Consider the following 17270-nt stretch of genomic DNA (forward strand, 5'->3'; position numbering starts at 1 on the left):
GATCGTTTGCCTCTCATTCTACTTGGGAGACGGAGACTGGGGAAACTCACCAAAATTCCCAGACCAGTCTGGGCCGTAGAATAAATTTGCCTCAGAAGGAAAAATAGGGAAGGTGGCTCAGTTAGCAAGGCACTTGGTATATAAGCACAGGGACCAGGGATTGGATCCCTGGCACTCACATAATTAAACACACAAAAATGCTGTGTGTGCATACTGCAGCACATGCCTGTAACCCCAGTTCTGGGGAGTCAGGGACAGAAGGCTCCCTGGAGCTTGCTGGCCATCTAATCTAGCAGCTTCAGTGAGCTGCAGGTTCAATGCAAGATCATATCTCTAAACATATGGTGGCAAGCAGCCGAGGAGCACACCTATATTACGTCGTATACAAGCACACACACACACTCGTATGTACATGTATACAAACATGAGGGGGTACTGAGGGCCTAATAATTTGGTGGTAACCGATATCACTTGGTAATTCTTGCCAGATGCCAGGCACTAAGTCAAACACTTTATTCTCGGCATGAGTTGCCTTACTCTCATGTAGCAAATTGCGAACACCATAAATTCTCCTCAGTCTTAAGTGCATGCTCCTTACACGGCCGGCCGAGTCCTGTTCCCCTATGGGGTAGAGTTCATTTCTCCACCTTCAATCCCGGCCTTACTACGAGATTTATTTGCTTTAGCCAAGGGACACCTCGAATAGGATTCAAATTGAACAGGAGTTCACTACTCACTTTAGCTGCCTTGAGGCTATCCTGTAAAGAACAATGGGCTATCCTGGTGAATAGGGAGAGTGCTTTGACTTTGTAGAGAAGGCACATGTTGTTCCAGTAAGGGTGAGAGCTCTTTAGACATGCTAACCTCTAGCCATACAAATAAAATTACCCTAAACAATCACTCCAGCAAGGCTTCTCCAGAAAACAAACAAACAAATATAAAAAAAAAAAAAAAAAAAAAAAAAAAAATCCTTCTAAGCCAGTCCACAGCATAAGAAATAGTAAATGTTATCATTAACTTAACTGACCAAGTGGGGAGCAGTTTGCTATACAGCAGAAGCTTACTAGCAAGCCTCACCACGACTTCCGGATTTGGTGACAGTGTTAACCTTTTGCCCCTATAACATAATAAAGGCCCGAAATAATCCACTTTAGCAAGAAAAGGCATATTTTGATTCACAGTTTGGGGTTCTGGTGCATGGCTAATCTGTCTGGTTGCTTTTGACAATATAACACATCACCCCAGAAATGAATGGTGGAGAAAATTCACAACGCACATGAGGGAACAAAGGACAACTAAAAGATCAGAGTTGCTCACTCCTTCCAAGGCACAACCTCCAAAAAAAAAAAAAAAAAAAACAAAAAAAAAAAAAAAAAAAAAAAAAAAAAAAAAACACAAAAAAACAAACACTAAAGACTTTTTTCTAGGCCCCAACCTCCTAAATTGTCCACCAACAGTACCCCCTATGAAGAACACAACTTTGTGCTTCCATATGTGGTATACACGTGTGTGCGTATGTAGCAGTGCATATACATAGAAAGCATACCTACATGCAAATACATAGAAGCCAGAGAGTAGCATGTGTCTTCACTGATCACTTTCTGCCTAATTCCTCTGAGAATGGGTATTTTGGTGAGCCTAGAACTTACTGTTACTTCTGAGAATCAGAAGGGCCAGTAATTCCTTTTCTGTCACCCACTCTCAGTGCCAGGGCTATACCTCCCTTTTTATTCTTAAGCTGAGGCTCTGGAGCCAAATTCCTTACATTTCTGCACAAGCACTCTTAACCAGTGAGCAGTCCCTCCCACCCAAGAGCAGACCTTTATTTTACACAGGGGCCTTTGGGTAAAATTTGAGATTCAAACTATAGCAGACCCTACATGGCAATTTTAAGGCAATTGTGAGACATGTAAACATTAAGTAACTTGCCTGCGGTCGTAAAAGCTAACAGTGGAGAGAGACAACCTCTAGAATCCCTGCTCTACTTTGGTGCAGATTCTTTTGTCATTTAGTCTGTTTAGATACAAAACTTGGAAGTGTCTTTCAACTAAGGAAACCAAGACTTGGCTTTTACTCTAAGGGGACATGGAAGTGGATAAGATATACGAGAAAAAGAAATCCTGGAAAATAATTATGTATGGGGCTTTTCACCAATGAATACACAAGTTAAAGGAATGATAACTATATCATGGTAATCATCAAAACTCACAGTCCATAAGTCAACAAACCCCAGTAGTATGCAGGAGCTTCTAGGTGGCCTACCACTGGTTCACAGATGCACTATCGTGTGATGTTGCCATATGCCATAGATGCATTTACTGTGTACCTCCATGAAGTGTTATCAAAATATCTCCCAATTCTTCATAGTTATTCTCTCTGTCTTCCTTATTTTGTGGCAGCAGGCAAGAAGGATTACCATATCCTGATCCCTAAACCCGAAATGTTTGAGACCCACAGTAACCAAGCAGCTAGTAAAAAGTTCTCCCCAAACGTCCCAACCTGCTGGAACAGGAAGCAAGAAGTTCCACGATCATTAAAAAGATAGCATTGGGAATGGCGTGGAGCCTAGGCACCACACGGAGCACAGAGCCAGGTTGTAAAGGCGAAAGGAGCAAGCCTTGATTTATTGAGCTGTAATTCCACTGAGGGTTTCTAGTGACTCCAGCTTCACACTTGTGGTTATAGTATTCCCAGAACCCCTCAGTGGAGTGATTTCCTGAAGTGCGCAGCTGCCTCTTATTTATTTTATTAACTTTACATAAGAAACAGGGGAGTGCAGCTTTTACACTATTTGATGATGATCATTCTTGTCTTTTCATGTTTGAGAGAGAAGGCAGAGGGGGGGAATGTAAAGTACAGTGAACAGTGTATAAAAACTTTTTGCTTGGTGTTATAATTTTGCAATGAAGTTTATGTGGACTCGATACATCACAATCGATTATATTTCAGAAACACGTCAAAACTACAGTTGCATACCTCAGAGGACAGCTGTTCAAAGTGCAAACGCTGAATGTAAAAGATGGATCTTGCTGGACTTCTTGAAGTGTAACATTCTTGTTATTAAGGAGACAAGGTTGAGCCAATTTGTTAAAGAATCTCCTACAGTTCTTTCTAAATTTTTCTTTCAAGCTTCTGGGTGACATCAGAAAATACCCCTTAAGTGGCCATCATTATCTGAAAACATCATTGAAGAGACTTTCAAGTTTAAGCTCTGAGAACCTGAGAATCTGATCCCATAGGTTGGAGCTAATTTCAACAGTAGCGTGGAAGAGAGACAATTTGCTGCAAACAAAAATTTACATTAGAAATATTATTTATACACTAAGTTAACAGTGTCTTTGTGGTTTGTGCATGCTTTAGCCATTCCTAAGGAAATTCTCTTGCATAACTGTTTTGACCATTCAGTACTGTTATAAAATAATGAATAAGCCAAGACTTAGTGTTAACGTCACTGCAATTTCTTACTAGGCTAGGGAATGACCAGAAATTCCTCAGAAAGCCCAACATACGGAGCTTATAGCACTTCAATTATGTCAACATTTATTAGTTAAATAGAAATCACAAATCTTCCTTAAGGAAGTGATCCCAGATGCCTGCAATTAATATTTCTCAACCCCTCCGAAGATACTCTAACTTAATTTCTTGTGTCTCTACTTTCAAGGGCTAAAAACTCACAAATTATGTCATTAGAAACAGCAACGGCTAACCAGGGTTTTGTTGTAATGTATTTTTGTTAGCTGAGACTAATTGGAGCCAAATGAGTAGAACGATATGGTAAGGATACACAGAGAGATCCCGGGTCTTTAGGAACCGAAATAAATGAGGGCAATCAGCAGTGTATACAGACCGTACTGCGTTCAATTAATATAAATAGCATAGCAGTCAGCTGCAAAGCCCCATGGAGGATGATGGGTTCTGAGGGACAGCAGATGTCTATAGTGCTGGGGAAATACAAACAACATGCCAGACCAGAGCAGATCAAATGGCAAAGGCGGGGATTCAGAAGCTCAGGTGGGGGTGGGATGGGGAGCTGGCACATTTTCCTGGTACGGTTTTATAAACAATGGTCTGGTCTAGGTTATCAATTCACGTGTGTTGGCTGGTAAGAGAGGAGCAGCACACACTCTCCTTCTGGAGAGAAAGGGCAGCTAGATGGGATAAGCTGTTGCTGGATCTTAGCCAGACAACGATTATTTTGACCCACACGGTCCAGCGTAAGGCATAAGAGTTGTTTTAACCATGGATTGGTTTTTATAGTAAATGTTGATATGACACTGCTGAGGTGGATCCCACGGTGTGTTGACGCTGAGTTCTTAGAGGGTAAAGTTTGCATCCTGACTTTTGTTCGCGTGGTAACTGTATGAAGATGCTCCTTTCAAGGTAGACAGTTATGATCAAATGTTTCTCTTTTCGAAGTGAAATGACATCAAACTCACAGGTTGGAGTTGTTTCAAGCACAATGAGTCTAAACAGGACAATCATTGATGGGAATTACAGTTCTTTCTCCCACTTGATTCTGATGTGTGCATGTCAACCTTGTTGTCCTTATTAAGCACACACGTGTTAAATATGGTCTTCCATAATAGCCAGCCAATGAAACAAAATGATACAATTTCAAAAATCTTGTTTTACTCATAAAAGAATCATTGTATAAAGACTCTCCTATTGATGGTTCACTGTGTGACGTCTTACTCTGCTGTGATTAAATATCAGCCTCTCTGAGTTTCAGTTTACTCCCCTTAAGATGAGGGACTAGCTTGGATAACCTTATGGTTTTTCCATATCTCTGAGCCTGTGTAAACTGAGCACCAGTCAAACTTCATGAAACCACTAATAATTCAAGCAGAGTGGCCTTTTGTTATAACCCAGATAGCTAAAAAGATTTCTGAGTCTTCTGAAGTTCAAACCATGAGTCATTACAGGAAGTCAAGTAGGAATCATTAAGCGAACCAAATGGTGCTCAATTATTACAGGGGAAAAAAGACAAAATACAGGCAAGACTAAAATATAAACTATCCATAATCTTGACACCCAGGTAGTCTCATTCTTAAGAAGTTAGTTGGCAGAACAGAAGACAAAGAAGTAGAAGAGTAATGGGGAAATGGTGGGCAGAGACACAAATGGTATGGATGATAAAGCTGGCACAGATGTGGATGGAGATATGGTACCTGCAGGCAAAGTGATGCAAGGAGATGCACATTTAGCATATCAGCCTCATTTTTAAACTTAATATTTTAGGTGATTATATTTTAAAAGCATCACAATTATTTTGACATACTCCCATCTATGTGTATGAATATATACTGAATTTCCAAATGTCATAAAATCTGATAGCTCCTTTTTAAAAGTTACTATTGTATGCATGTGTGTATGGTGTGAGTTGAGGTGGGACATACAAATGGGCAGTGTACATTTGGAGGTCAGAGGGCAACTTTGAACTATCAGGTCTCTCCTTCCATCTTTTAGATGCAGTGTCTCTCTTGCTGTTTCTGTCACTGGGCTGCATGCTCAGGATAGATGGTCTATACATTTCTGAGCAATTCTCTCATCTCACCACAGAAGTGCTAGGATTGTAGATGTATATCACAACATCAGCATTTCTATATGGTTGTGTAGATTAAGCTCAGGTCATAAGGCTCACACAGAAAGTGCTTTTCCTCACTAAACCATCTCGACGACACCCAAAGCTATATTTTATGAATCTATAATTAAGTAAAATTATCAAAAATGAAAAGTAGAATATGAAGTCTGTACAAAATTTTAAGACTACTATTTTTTAGGAAGGGTCTCTCCATGTAGTCCTGGCTCACATAGACTCACAATGTAGAACCAGGCTGGACTACAGTCCATAGATCTGCATGCTTTCCTCTTTCCAGTCCTGAGATATCCAGCCTAATTTGAAGACTTTTAACAACCAAACTGTCAAGCATACCTTAGCAAATGTTTTCCTATGAACCTAAAACACAGTGAAAATAAAAGAGAAAAGAGATTTGGGGAAGAATCTGGTCCTGCATTAGCCTTTATAAGTGTACAATTAGATGTATATACTGATCAGAGATGCAGATTGGCCAGACTGAGGAGTAAACACTAAAAAATACTTAGTGTGTGGAGTAGCTGTCCTCACTGAAGTCATTGATATACATTCTAGATGAATGACAGGCAAGACAAACCGAACACACCAATGGACACCAATCCCCAGGTGTTCTTCAGAGTTCTCCATTCCCCCCTTCCCCCCCCAAAAAAAATTATAAGCACCAGTGACATCAGGAGCAAGCAAGCACTCTGCAAGGATGAAGCCAGGTCTTTGATGGACTCACTGTATATCACCACACCCTTGGTTTTATGGGTTCAATTCCTACTGTATAATGTACAGCTTCTCAAACTCAGCTCTGGGTTTAGTGCTTCACCTTAGCAGTTTCTGTGACTTTCAGGTTGTGTTTGCTGGCTTTTATGTTTCTAATTGTTGGAAATCAAGCACGGAGACATCTTTGTAACAGCAGGTTATTAATAATGATAACGTAGCAAGCAGGGGATTTAAACGTTTAGGGCCTGCTCCCTCCAGGTGAGGTCTTAGCAGGTCTCTCATCCTGCCAGGCAGAAAGGATCTCTCCTTCATTTTCTGACACTAGCAGGTGTTTGTAAGCACCCCTGAACAGAGCATTAAAAGTAGGAATTAAGAGGAATCCCCATTCTTCTTTTTTTTTTCTGCCCTTCAAAGATTACCTAAGTCCTACTTCCTATTTCTTTTGAGGCAAACCCCAAGCAACCAATATTCCTTATTAAAGCATCTGAGCCTTGAGTAAAGCCTTGTCCTGCGAGTGGAGCAGTGCTAACTTTGCAACCGCTAGACTGCCCAGGCAGCTGCAGGGAAACATGCCCATCACTATTCACAGGAAGATGTATGTAATTTGGAAGTATATTCACGCATGCCACCGGATCTGTCTGGGAAAAGATTCAAGGATGCTTTTTCCTTGAAAGCCCAGAATAGAAGCAACATGTTATAGAAGCAAGTTACTCTGTGAAAAAAGATAAATAAGAACATAGATGGAAAACCAGCTCACATATAGTATAAACTGACATTGAGAGATATGAGACTAATCACTGCAAATGTTATGCATAGCAGGGAGGGGTTAAGGAGGTGGACTAGCTATGATGGAATAGGGCAGATTATTTTAAGAAATTTACTTCTCCAGTACAGAAATCACCGGCTCCAGAATGGAGAGGCTGGTGATCCTGAGAGGGTTGGGAGCCTTGGGGCATTCACAGTGAGCAAAAGAAACTACAGTGATCACACATCCCAAAATAGATGCAAAATGGTTATGAATCACAGATACACCTACAAAGGCCAAGTAGTAGATTCCTGTCTTATAGTTTAAGCAACTATAGCAAGTTTTCTTGTTAATTGGGAACTGCAGGTCTTCATTATAAGACACAGGTTGTGCACTGTAGTAGACTTCGAATCTATGCTTTTTTTTTTTTTTTTTTAAATCTTCATAGTAACTCTAAATACAGACTTGCATTGAAAGTAAAGAAGCTGGGAATTGGCTCATAGGAACGCCTTACAGAAAAGAGGCCATTCTAGGTTTCTGGGGAATAATTAGGATGCATTCTAAAAACTAACCCAAAGGTCTTTATTGTCATTTAGCATTTTTTTTTTTATAAAAGCAAACAGAAATTTTACCTGCCTCAGAGAAGCCTACAGGTAGTGTAAGTAGACTCAAGGCAATAACAAAACCCATACTGAGGTGAGGACATGGTCCAGCTGGTGAATCTCTTGCCTTCAAGGCATAAGGACCTGAGCTTAATCCCCAGAATCCATGTAAAAATTCCGTTGTGGAGCTTATGATTCTAGTGTTAAATTGATAGAGACAAACAGGTCCACAGGCTGAATGGCCAGGCAGCCTAACCTTCTTAGCTAACCCCAGGACAGCACGAGACTCTGTTTCCAAAGAAACGTGGATGACACTTGAAAAGCATCACCAAAGGTTGTCCTCTGACCTTCCATGCACACACACACACACACACACACACAGAGAGAGAGAGAGAGAGAGAGAGAGAGAGAGAGAGAGAGAGAGAGAGAGAGAGAGAGAACCTAAATGTCTTTCCATATCTCTTCCCCTGGCCAAAAATGACTGCTAAAGTTCCAAGGGATGGCATATCCTGATATTCAAAGAAGCAGCAGCCAGGGTTCATTCCTTCTTGCTTTTTATGAGTAATGTGACCATCTCCCTGAAACTGCCTGGACCAGTTTAGAACTACATAAATCATAAAGTAGGTTCAATATAGAATATTTAACATGGGAGATACTAACTATAATAAAAATAGTCATAAGATACAGATAAGCAAAGGAATCCAGATGTGGTTTCGAAACCTTTTCCAGAGACTGAATAGCAAATATTTGTGTTTAAGTCTCCTCTGATCCTTACTGATTTGGAGTTTATGGAAAAAAGCTAGCTCAACCCCTGCTGATCCAGTGCCAGGCAAAGGCCTTCAGGTGTATGGGTGGTCAGTAGAAGCTGCTGCAGCAGAAACCGCTCTGTGCAATCCCACCACGACCTTGCCCCTACCACACAGGCAGCTGTCTAGGCCAAGACTGCACAGTCAAAGGCAGATCCTGTTCTGGGTTTGTGGCTAAGACAGGTTTTACCTCCTGTCTCCACAGTCACCCTGCAGATCCTCAGTTCTGGCTGCCATAGCAAGAAACCTCCTTCGCCAGCAATGTCTTTCTAGTGCCCTCTACTGAGGAAACTTTAACATCAACCTCATTGTCAAGAAGTGTTTACAGGAACTCTGGCTTGATCCTTGATCATGGAAGCAACCCAGATCCAGAGGAGTTTCTCTCATTTATCATTGACTCAAAGAGTATGATATACACATGCTTAAGACTATAACAAGTGTATCTTACGACAATAACAAGGTGCACACCCAAAGGAATATGCCAGCATACTGTAGAGATGCCGGAACACCCATGTTTATAGCAACAATATTTATAATACTCAAAGCAAGCAACCCAGTCTAGATTCCAATAAATTAGCAGATAATGAAACTGTGGTGTACACACACACACACACACACACACACACACACACACACACACACAGGAGTTTTATTTCAGCCAGAAAAAGCTATAAGGTGCCATCCACAGGAAAATGGATGTAAAAGGAAATCTTTGTGTAACTGACATAAGTCACACTCAGAAACACAAATACGTTTTCTCAACCCTGAAGGTGTGTACCTACTGTGTACCTACGTGCCTGTCCTGGATGGCCTCATCACGTCTCTGCTGTCTTCACAGGATAAATTCACATTTTCATACACACACACACACACACACACACACACCATGCCTTATCCCCTATTCAAAGTGAGTTTCACCAGCAGTGTATTTAATAGCAAGGTTGCAGAGGATCACAAATGTTATTCTGGAAACCTGTTTAATATGAGACATTTGAAGACATTATTTGGTGAGTAGTTTTCCTTGCCTATATAAAAAGGAAAAGTTTAGAAAGCAGACATTTGTGCTCTTTGTATAATTTCATTTAAAGATATTTTAATTTCATGTACAATGTCTTTCACCTAGACAATGACAACTTTATATTTTACAAAATATCAAGTTTTTTTTTCCTGCTAATGATTTATTTTCAGCTTACTTAGTCAGTAGTCCCCTCTAATATATAATGCTTCTCCTGCGGGTAGTTGTCCACTCAGAAGATGCCACAAAGTACCCCACTGAGAGTCATATTTCTAGGTCACATGTGACAAAGCCTTGGTAGCAGTCCAGTGGTCTTTCCTTGAAGGCTGATGTGGGATAATATTGCTGAGGAATATCTGAAAGCTGGCAAGACTTTCCTGACCCAAACAACACCTATATAGAGCTTTTGGGGATCTTGCCTATCATAAAGAGAGAAGGTTGTGTTTATGATAGATTTGGCTGTGAACTTTGTGTTGGCCACGTCGAAGACTGCAAAGCTCAATGCTTAAGTTCTATCTAGATGTAGAATATAATGGAACTCAGAGACTGTATATTGGAGCACACGTGAAGTGTTAAGGAATTGTAAAATTGACTCAGCTCAGTGTATAATTATCCTGCAATGGCAGAGGGTGTGGGTTAGACTTAGGCTAGGTCTGAAAGGGGACGTTTGCTGTTTGTCTCTGTCATCAGCGACATCCTTTGCCTCTGGTGTGCACACCTTCTCCAGCATTTCTAGTTGGAAAGAACCTCCAGGTCCCTTTTTTTCTCCTTCCAAAGAAAGACTCCACTCAATATATCCATGGTTACTCAGATGCCGAAAAGACCCTAAACACATGTGTGGGAGAAAGATAGAAAACACAAGGCACTCTGGAGCCCAAGTGCTTTGACTGGGCATTCGCTGTGTTAAGCTGTACAACCTTGAGAGTATTATTTAATTTCATTATGCTTCAATTTTCTTTCCTGGAAAAATGCAGATAAAATAATTATACAAACCTATTCTGGTTAAGTTACACAAAACACATGAAGCCTTTATGTAGTATAATGACTGAAGCAGAGGAATTTTGCCTGATATCAGAAATACAACAGCTTTTAATATTGGAATAAAGAACAATGTTTTCATAATACAAAAAAAAAAAAACCTCTTAACGAGGCCATAAATTTGAAGGACAGCAGGGAAGTGTAATTGAGAGTGTTTGCAGGAAGGAAAGAAGGGACGGAAGAAAAGTTTCAATTATATTATACTTTCAAAAAATGAAATTTAAAAATGTTTTTAATAATTTGAGTGTAAATAATTGATAATATAAAATCTTTACTAATTTTGACTGGCTAATCAAATAGACAACAAAGTTATTGAAATGCTGACTTGTATATTAAGCAAATTTTATTTTGTGCAGTCATGTACCGGACAGCAGCATTTTCCAGACTGATGTATGCAAATGGTCCTATAGGATTATGCTGGAGCTGCAAACTGTCACCATGCATGTAGACCCCTGAATCGTGACACACTGAATTCCACGCATGCTGGTGGTGATGCTGGTGTACACAAGCTCACTGTGCTGTAGGTTGCACAGGAGTGTTGCGTTACAGCTGTTTGCAGTACATAAAACATGCTATAACTATGTTACTAGTTCACGTGTTTACAGTTCCATGCTTCTATCAATATTTAGGGAAATAACCCCTTTACTCATGAACAACACTTCTATAAAAAACACTATGTCATGTTATGCCACAACCACAGACATTTCATGTTTACTTTTCCTTACTGGCATTTTCTCTCATGCTGAGTTTAATTTTGTGCTTTTTGTTTGTGAGAGCTGTAGTAGCTATAGGAGATGTTATACATGTATACAACCCTATGGCCTCAGTGTGTCTCAGTGGCCTCAAACATTTTGACATCTGAGTCTGTATAAGAGCTACACTGTTATGGCTTGAATATAAAATGTCCCCCATGGGCTCATGTGCTGAAAATGGGCCTCAGCTGGTGGCAGTATTTGGGCAAATCTTGGGAACATCATGAGGTAGTACCTTGTGGGAAGGAATAGGCTATTGAGAGAATCAGTCTCAAGAGTACGCCACACCTAGTCTATTCTCACAGTCTCCTTCTTTCCCACCATAAAATGAGGAGCCTCTGCCATACCATGCCTGCCACCAAGAGGTTCCCCCTTGCCACAGCACTATGTTCAATAGAATCAGGGACCACGGAATGAAACCTCTGAACCATGAGCAGAAACAACTAACTTCTCCCTATGTCTTGTCTCCTTTGATATTTGTCACAGCTATTTAAAGTAACTGGTACTCTTTATGATGGTCTCACAGTGATAATAGCTAGCCCATTATGAATTTTCAGAAGATGTCTCTATCAGTAAGCTACTTGTGGCATAATCATGTGTCTGGTTTGATATTTTTAAGGGAATCTTAAACGAACAACTACTGTGCATGAGGTTATTCCTAGGTGCTATTGGGGAAAGTCCCTGATAACACGGACTTAGAAAAGTCATCTGTTTATCGTATTGTGGATCAGGTACTGTAGCAGAGTATATTGGTGTCTCGGTGCTCAAGTAACTGAGGCTTCAGTAGGTTCAAGATGTTCGTACAACTCAAAGGGGCTGTATGTCCTCACTTCATCTTGACCCCTCAGCTGGCTTTCTCAGTTTGTCCCCATGCTGCATCTCTTGAGGCTTCAGTACTCACAACATATTTAACTAACTTGTCCCCTGCACAGGAACAGTTATCCAGGTGTACCTCTCCATGTAGTAGCCAAGGCTTTGCTAAAGTGTGACCTTCTTCATCCTTCTCCATTCTCAGATGTTTGCCCAATGATTCAAGCTCCAGGAGCCAATGCCAAGCAAACCAAGTAGAAGCCAAAGGACTTTTATGGCTCATTCTCAGAAACCCGGAGCATCACTTCTGTCACATTCTATTGACTGGCAATTCACTGAGTCCAATCCAGAATCAATGGGAGAACATTGAAAAGCTACATCTCAGTGTAAGAAGTAGAAAACAATTTGGATCCTTTAATCTACCTCCAAAATCAGCAAGGTGACTTTAGATGCCTTCCAAGCTACTGCCCTTGACCTTCTCCTAAGAGCTGTCTATCCAAACTGTCTGTAATTATTGCTCCTTAATAACCTTTCCTTTTGATTTAGGGCTCATTATTGCACTGAAATTCTTCTTACTAATACTAATGCAAAGGAGGAGGAGGAGGAGGAGGAGGAGGAGGAGGAGGAGGAGGAGGAGGAGGAGGAGGAGGAGGAGGAGGAGAAGAAGAAAAATGTTTCTGAGCTGAAAAATATAATGAAAAAAGCTTCTCTTCTTTTTCTCCTTTCTATGAGTTGTTTTAGGAAGTTGAACATCCTTGTCAAACCTCCTCTACTTAGGCCTCACTCCAGATTTCCTGTCTTCCTGTGTGAAGCTGTGTAGGGTGTCTTGGGTTTTGGTGTGGCATAGGCCTAGAACCCCAGCCCCAATGGGGCAATGGCGGGGTTCGGCCACACCCCCAGAACCCAGGTTCCTGACACGCAGTCTAAGACCTCCATTTGATCTGCACCATTCAGTCACTTAGGCTATGCAGCCCCTCCCAAAGAGGTGTCACCTACACAGGTAGAGGGTGTGACTGCAGGCTTCAGCCTCAAGGATTTCCATATTAATGAGTTACCTAAAGGCCAGAGGACATAGTTAATTAAGTATTCTTTCCCAGTCCCTCCTCCCTCTCCCTCCCTATTTAAGTCAGCTGCCCCCCTGCTGACCTAAGTGGGGAGTGCACATCCAGATTCAACTACCATTGCCATGTCAATAATGATCTTGGAACCCGGACTTTCTCATGTTATTGGGGCCTGCCATTGTGCTGCTGTCCTGGAGGACTTCCCTGCACTGCAGCCACAGGGACCCTCATTCCTGGAAGTTTCTTCATAGTCTTCTTTACATCCTTCTTTTCTTCTATTCATGTCTCTCCTTCCAGTCATTATCACCATTTCCCACCCCACAACCACGCCAGCTGTGAGTTCTTCCTGAACACATACATACATGCAGTATGTTTACTTCTATTGCTAATCAGCTAGTCAAATCCAGAAAGTGACCCAATTTCCTAAAGAGGTGACCTACTTGTTCACCAATGCCCATTGCCATTCAAACCTGTCTAAAGTACACCCTTGGGATTTGAATGAAAAATGTCCCCCACAGGCTCATGCATCTTAAAACTTGGTTCCCGATTACTGATTACTGGCACTGTTTGACTGTTTGGGGAGTTTATGGAACACTTGGGAGATGCAGCCTTGATGGAGGAAATATGTCACCAAAGGATGGACTGAAAGTTTATTCTCTCTCTCTCTCTCTCTCTCTCTCTCTCTCTCTCTCTCTCCCTCTTTTCCTTCCTCTCTCCCTCTCCCTCCCCTCATATCCCCCTGTGCCACTTCTTGTGAGGAAAATCAAACGAAGTTTAACTGCAATTTGCCCAACTTGAATATTTTTAAATCACAATTAATGAAACTCAATTGATGGCATTAATATTAAGAAAACACACACACAAGATCTATGATGAGCTGGAGAGGAAAGCCAGTGGTTACAATTGCCTGCTATTCTTTCAGAGGATCCAAGATCGGTTTTCACAATAAGTGGCTCACAACAACCTGTAACTCCAGCTTCAGGGCTTCAGGGCATCAGAATTCCTCTGCTGACCACCATTGAAGTGGCTCACAACAACCTGTAACTCCAGCTTCAGGGCTTCAAAGCATCAGAATTCCTCTGCTGACCACCATTGCCCCCCCCCACACACACACACACAATGCAGGGAGGGAAAAGAGAGAGAGAGACAGATACAAAGAGAAAATAAATCTTTTTTTAAAAAAAGAACTATGACCTGGGAAGGTAAAAGACAAAAATTATCTCCTTGGGAATAAAGAGGGGACGTAAAGGTTTCCTTCCACTTGATAGAATTGCTGTTACTAACTGATTATATAATTTGATTTGGGCATCAAGACTACAGAAGACGACTCATAAATGATGACTAGAATGACTTTGTTAGAACCAGCGTAACTGTTACAATTTTAAAACAAAGGGGGTTTGACTGTTAACTTGGGATAGAGCCTTTCCCTATCACACATAGTAAAATTTAAAAAAAATAAAATAAAACTAATGCTTATATAATATTCCTTAGCAATAATAAATTTAATATTATTTTACACGTGTAATAGTTATATGAATATGCGTGATTATTATAAAATATGATGCTAATCTAATAATTCATATTTTTCTGACTTTCTTGTTTAGTTACTTTTGCCCTCTTGTTGCAGCAACCAATACCTTGTGAGGAAATAGAAATGCAGTTTTACCCAGTTTCAGCCCCAAATCTTCAGCTCAGTTATTCGAGCATTGTTCAAGTGGAGGAAAAGAGAGTATCATGGATATGGCTAAAGCCAAAGACAGATTTGCTCATTTTCTTTTAATAATTCAATTTTGTGTTTTCTCTCAGAATAGAACAGCCACTAAATTTCCAAAAGACATATTCATGGAACCAAATCCTTATTTGTTCACTTGAATGTTTCTTATACAGAATTCCATTAAATTATAGTGGCCTTTTTATATAACTAACCATAGTAGTCTCCAATTCTTTTGCAACAACAAAAATGAACTACAAGATATTTTTAATAACATTCATCAGAACTGGTGTATACTGGGGAAGTGGTACATAAATAAAATTTTGCTAATTAAATCATAGAAAAGGTCCAATAATTTTATTAACATATATTTTATTAAGGAAGCAATGTGTTCTAGTTCACTGTTTTTCTCTTAAATTATACAACATCATACCGATCCACAATTTTATCATTATATTTCTCTTCCTGAGAATATCTTAGAAAAATAAATAATTTTGATCTCACTACAATGTTAACCAAAATCCATGTAATTTATTAACATCATGAGAATAGTTGTATAAAATATTGGTAAATCCACTGTCTTCAAATTTGTCAAAAGTGTGTGCATGTTCATTTTTCAAATTATGATCTTGAATTTTGAAGACTCGGGAACAAGAGACTCTTGAGTTGAAGGCCAGCATGATCTTCATAGTGCGAGGCTACAGAAAAACACTCAAAACTATTATCATGACATTTATTCTAATTCCAGAGTCAGAACTGATAATCAGGAAGCCTATCTGGGTCTGACCTTGGCCCTCTGCAGAGATGTTATGGTTGTGTAGGTGGGACTCCACAGTGAGAGCAGAGTTATCTTTGACTCTTTTTGTCTGCTTTTAGGAGCTGCCAATAAGGGCTATGTCTGGGCCTGTGACTATTCAGTGGCAGGAGTCTGCGTTGATGTCAGTGACTCATGTTACCACTACCTAACATGAGTTTGCCTCTGAATGCGGCAGCCACAAGCGTCCATATGGATGTCCAGAAGCTGTGCAGAACTGCCCCTGCCCCTGCCCCTGCCCCTGCCCCTGCCCCTGCCCCTGCCCCTGCCCCTGCCCCTGCCCCTGCCCCTGCCCCTGCCCCTGCCCCTGCCCCTGCCCCTGCCCCTGCCCCTGCCCCTGGCCCTGGCCCTGGCCCTGGCCCTGGCCCTGCCCCTGGCCCTGACCCTCATTGGTTGCGGCTGTAGAGAACTGGCTTCATCTCTCATTGGTTACAGTACTTGCGAGACCAGACCCTGCACCTCACCTGGACAGCACGAGTAAGCCAGTCCCAAGAGTAAGAGGCAGGAAAGCTGGCCCTGCCACGTGTCTGCCATGTGGTGACATGGGTGTGGGGATGGTGTTCTTCCCCTCTGGAAGATCCCCACTCCTGCCACCTGAGGCAGTCTGGACAGCTAACCCACTGAGAGCTGGTGAGCTGGCCCTGTCCTTTGCTGGCTGCAGTACCTGGAAGAGCAGGCCCTGCCCCTCACCTGAGTAGCACAGTAGAGCTACTCAGGTAGGTAAGATGGTCTGAGGGCAAGAGCAAGAGAAAGCTGGCTCTGCCACTCTGCTGTGAGGTACCATGGGGCGGGGGGGGGGGGGGGTGCCCACCCCTTTCCCCCCATCACAACTGCAGAAGTGAGAAAACTGTCCCTGAGGTCTTGACAACAGAAGAGCTAGCACATCCCCTCACTGGTGTAGAGTAGGCCCTGCATCTCATTTGGGCAACACAGTGGAGCTGGCCCGAGATGGCAAAGGCACAGGTGAGCTAGCCCCAAGGATGTGAGAGCAGGAGAGCTGGCCTAGCCCCTTTGTTGATTAACACTTGGGAAAATCCTCCCCTCCCCCTGTTGTTTGACTAGGTGGCACAGTAGGGCTGACTCTGGAGGCATGGGTGCAAGTAAGGTGGATCCATGTGCACAAGCGCTGACCCTGCCTCCTACAGATGGCACTGGATAGCCTAGCTGGAGCAGCATTGGAGAGTTCGCCCTGGTGGTGCCAATAAGCTGACCAGCTTAGCTACCACTCAGCACAGATCTGGGGCTCTGAGTTGGCCCACCCCCAAATCGATATCATCTGTGAATGGTTGTGAAGGGTCAGTCCTGCTGATCCAAAGTTTCAGGATCTCCATGACACAGAGCAACAACAGGACAACCAGTAGGAGACCCGCTAAGGATCTGTCACAGAAGCCAGAGATCTCAAACCAGACCAATGACTCACTGCAATGAAGTGAAGATGTGTGAACAATGGGATGTACTGTGGAACACACTTTGATGTACTACAGCTTCCACAGTGTTTCCTATGCTTTGTTTTGTTGTTGGTGGTGTGTGTGTGTGTGTGTGTGTGTGTGTGTGTGTGTGTGTGTGTGGTTTTATTTGGTGCGGGGAGGCAGGTTCCAGGGGCAAAGGGTAG

Source organism: Arvicanthis niloticus, chromosome 12 (genome assembly GCF_011762505.2).
Source record: "Arvicanthis niloticus isolate mArvNil1 chromosome 12, mArvNil1.pat.X, whole genome shotgun sequence".
NCBI lineage: Eukaryota > Metazoa > Chordata > Mammalia > Rodentia > Muridae > Arvicanthis > Arvicanthis niloticus.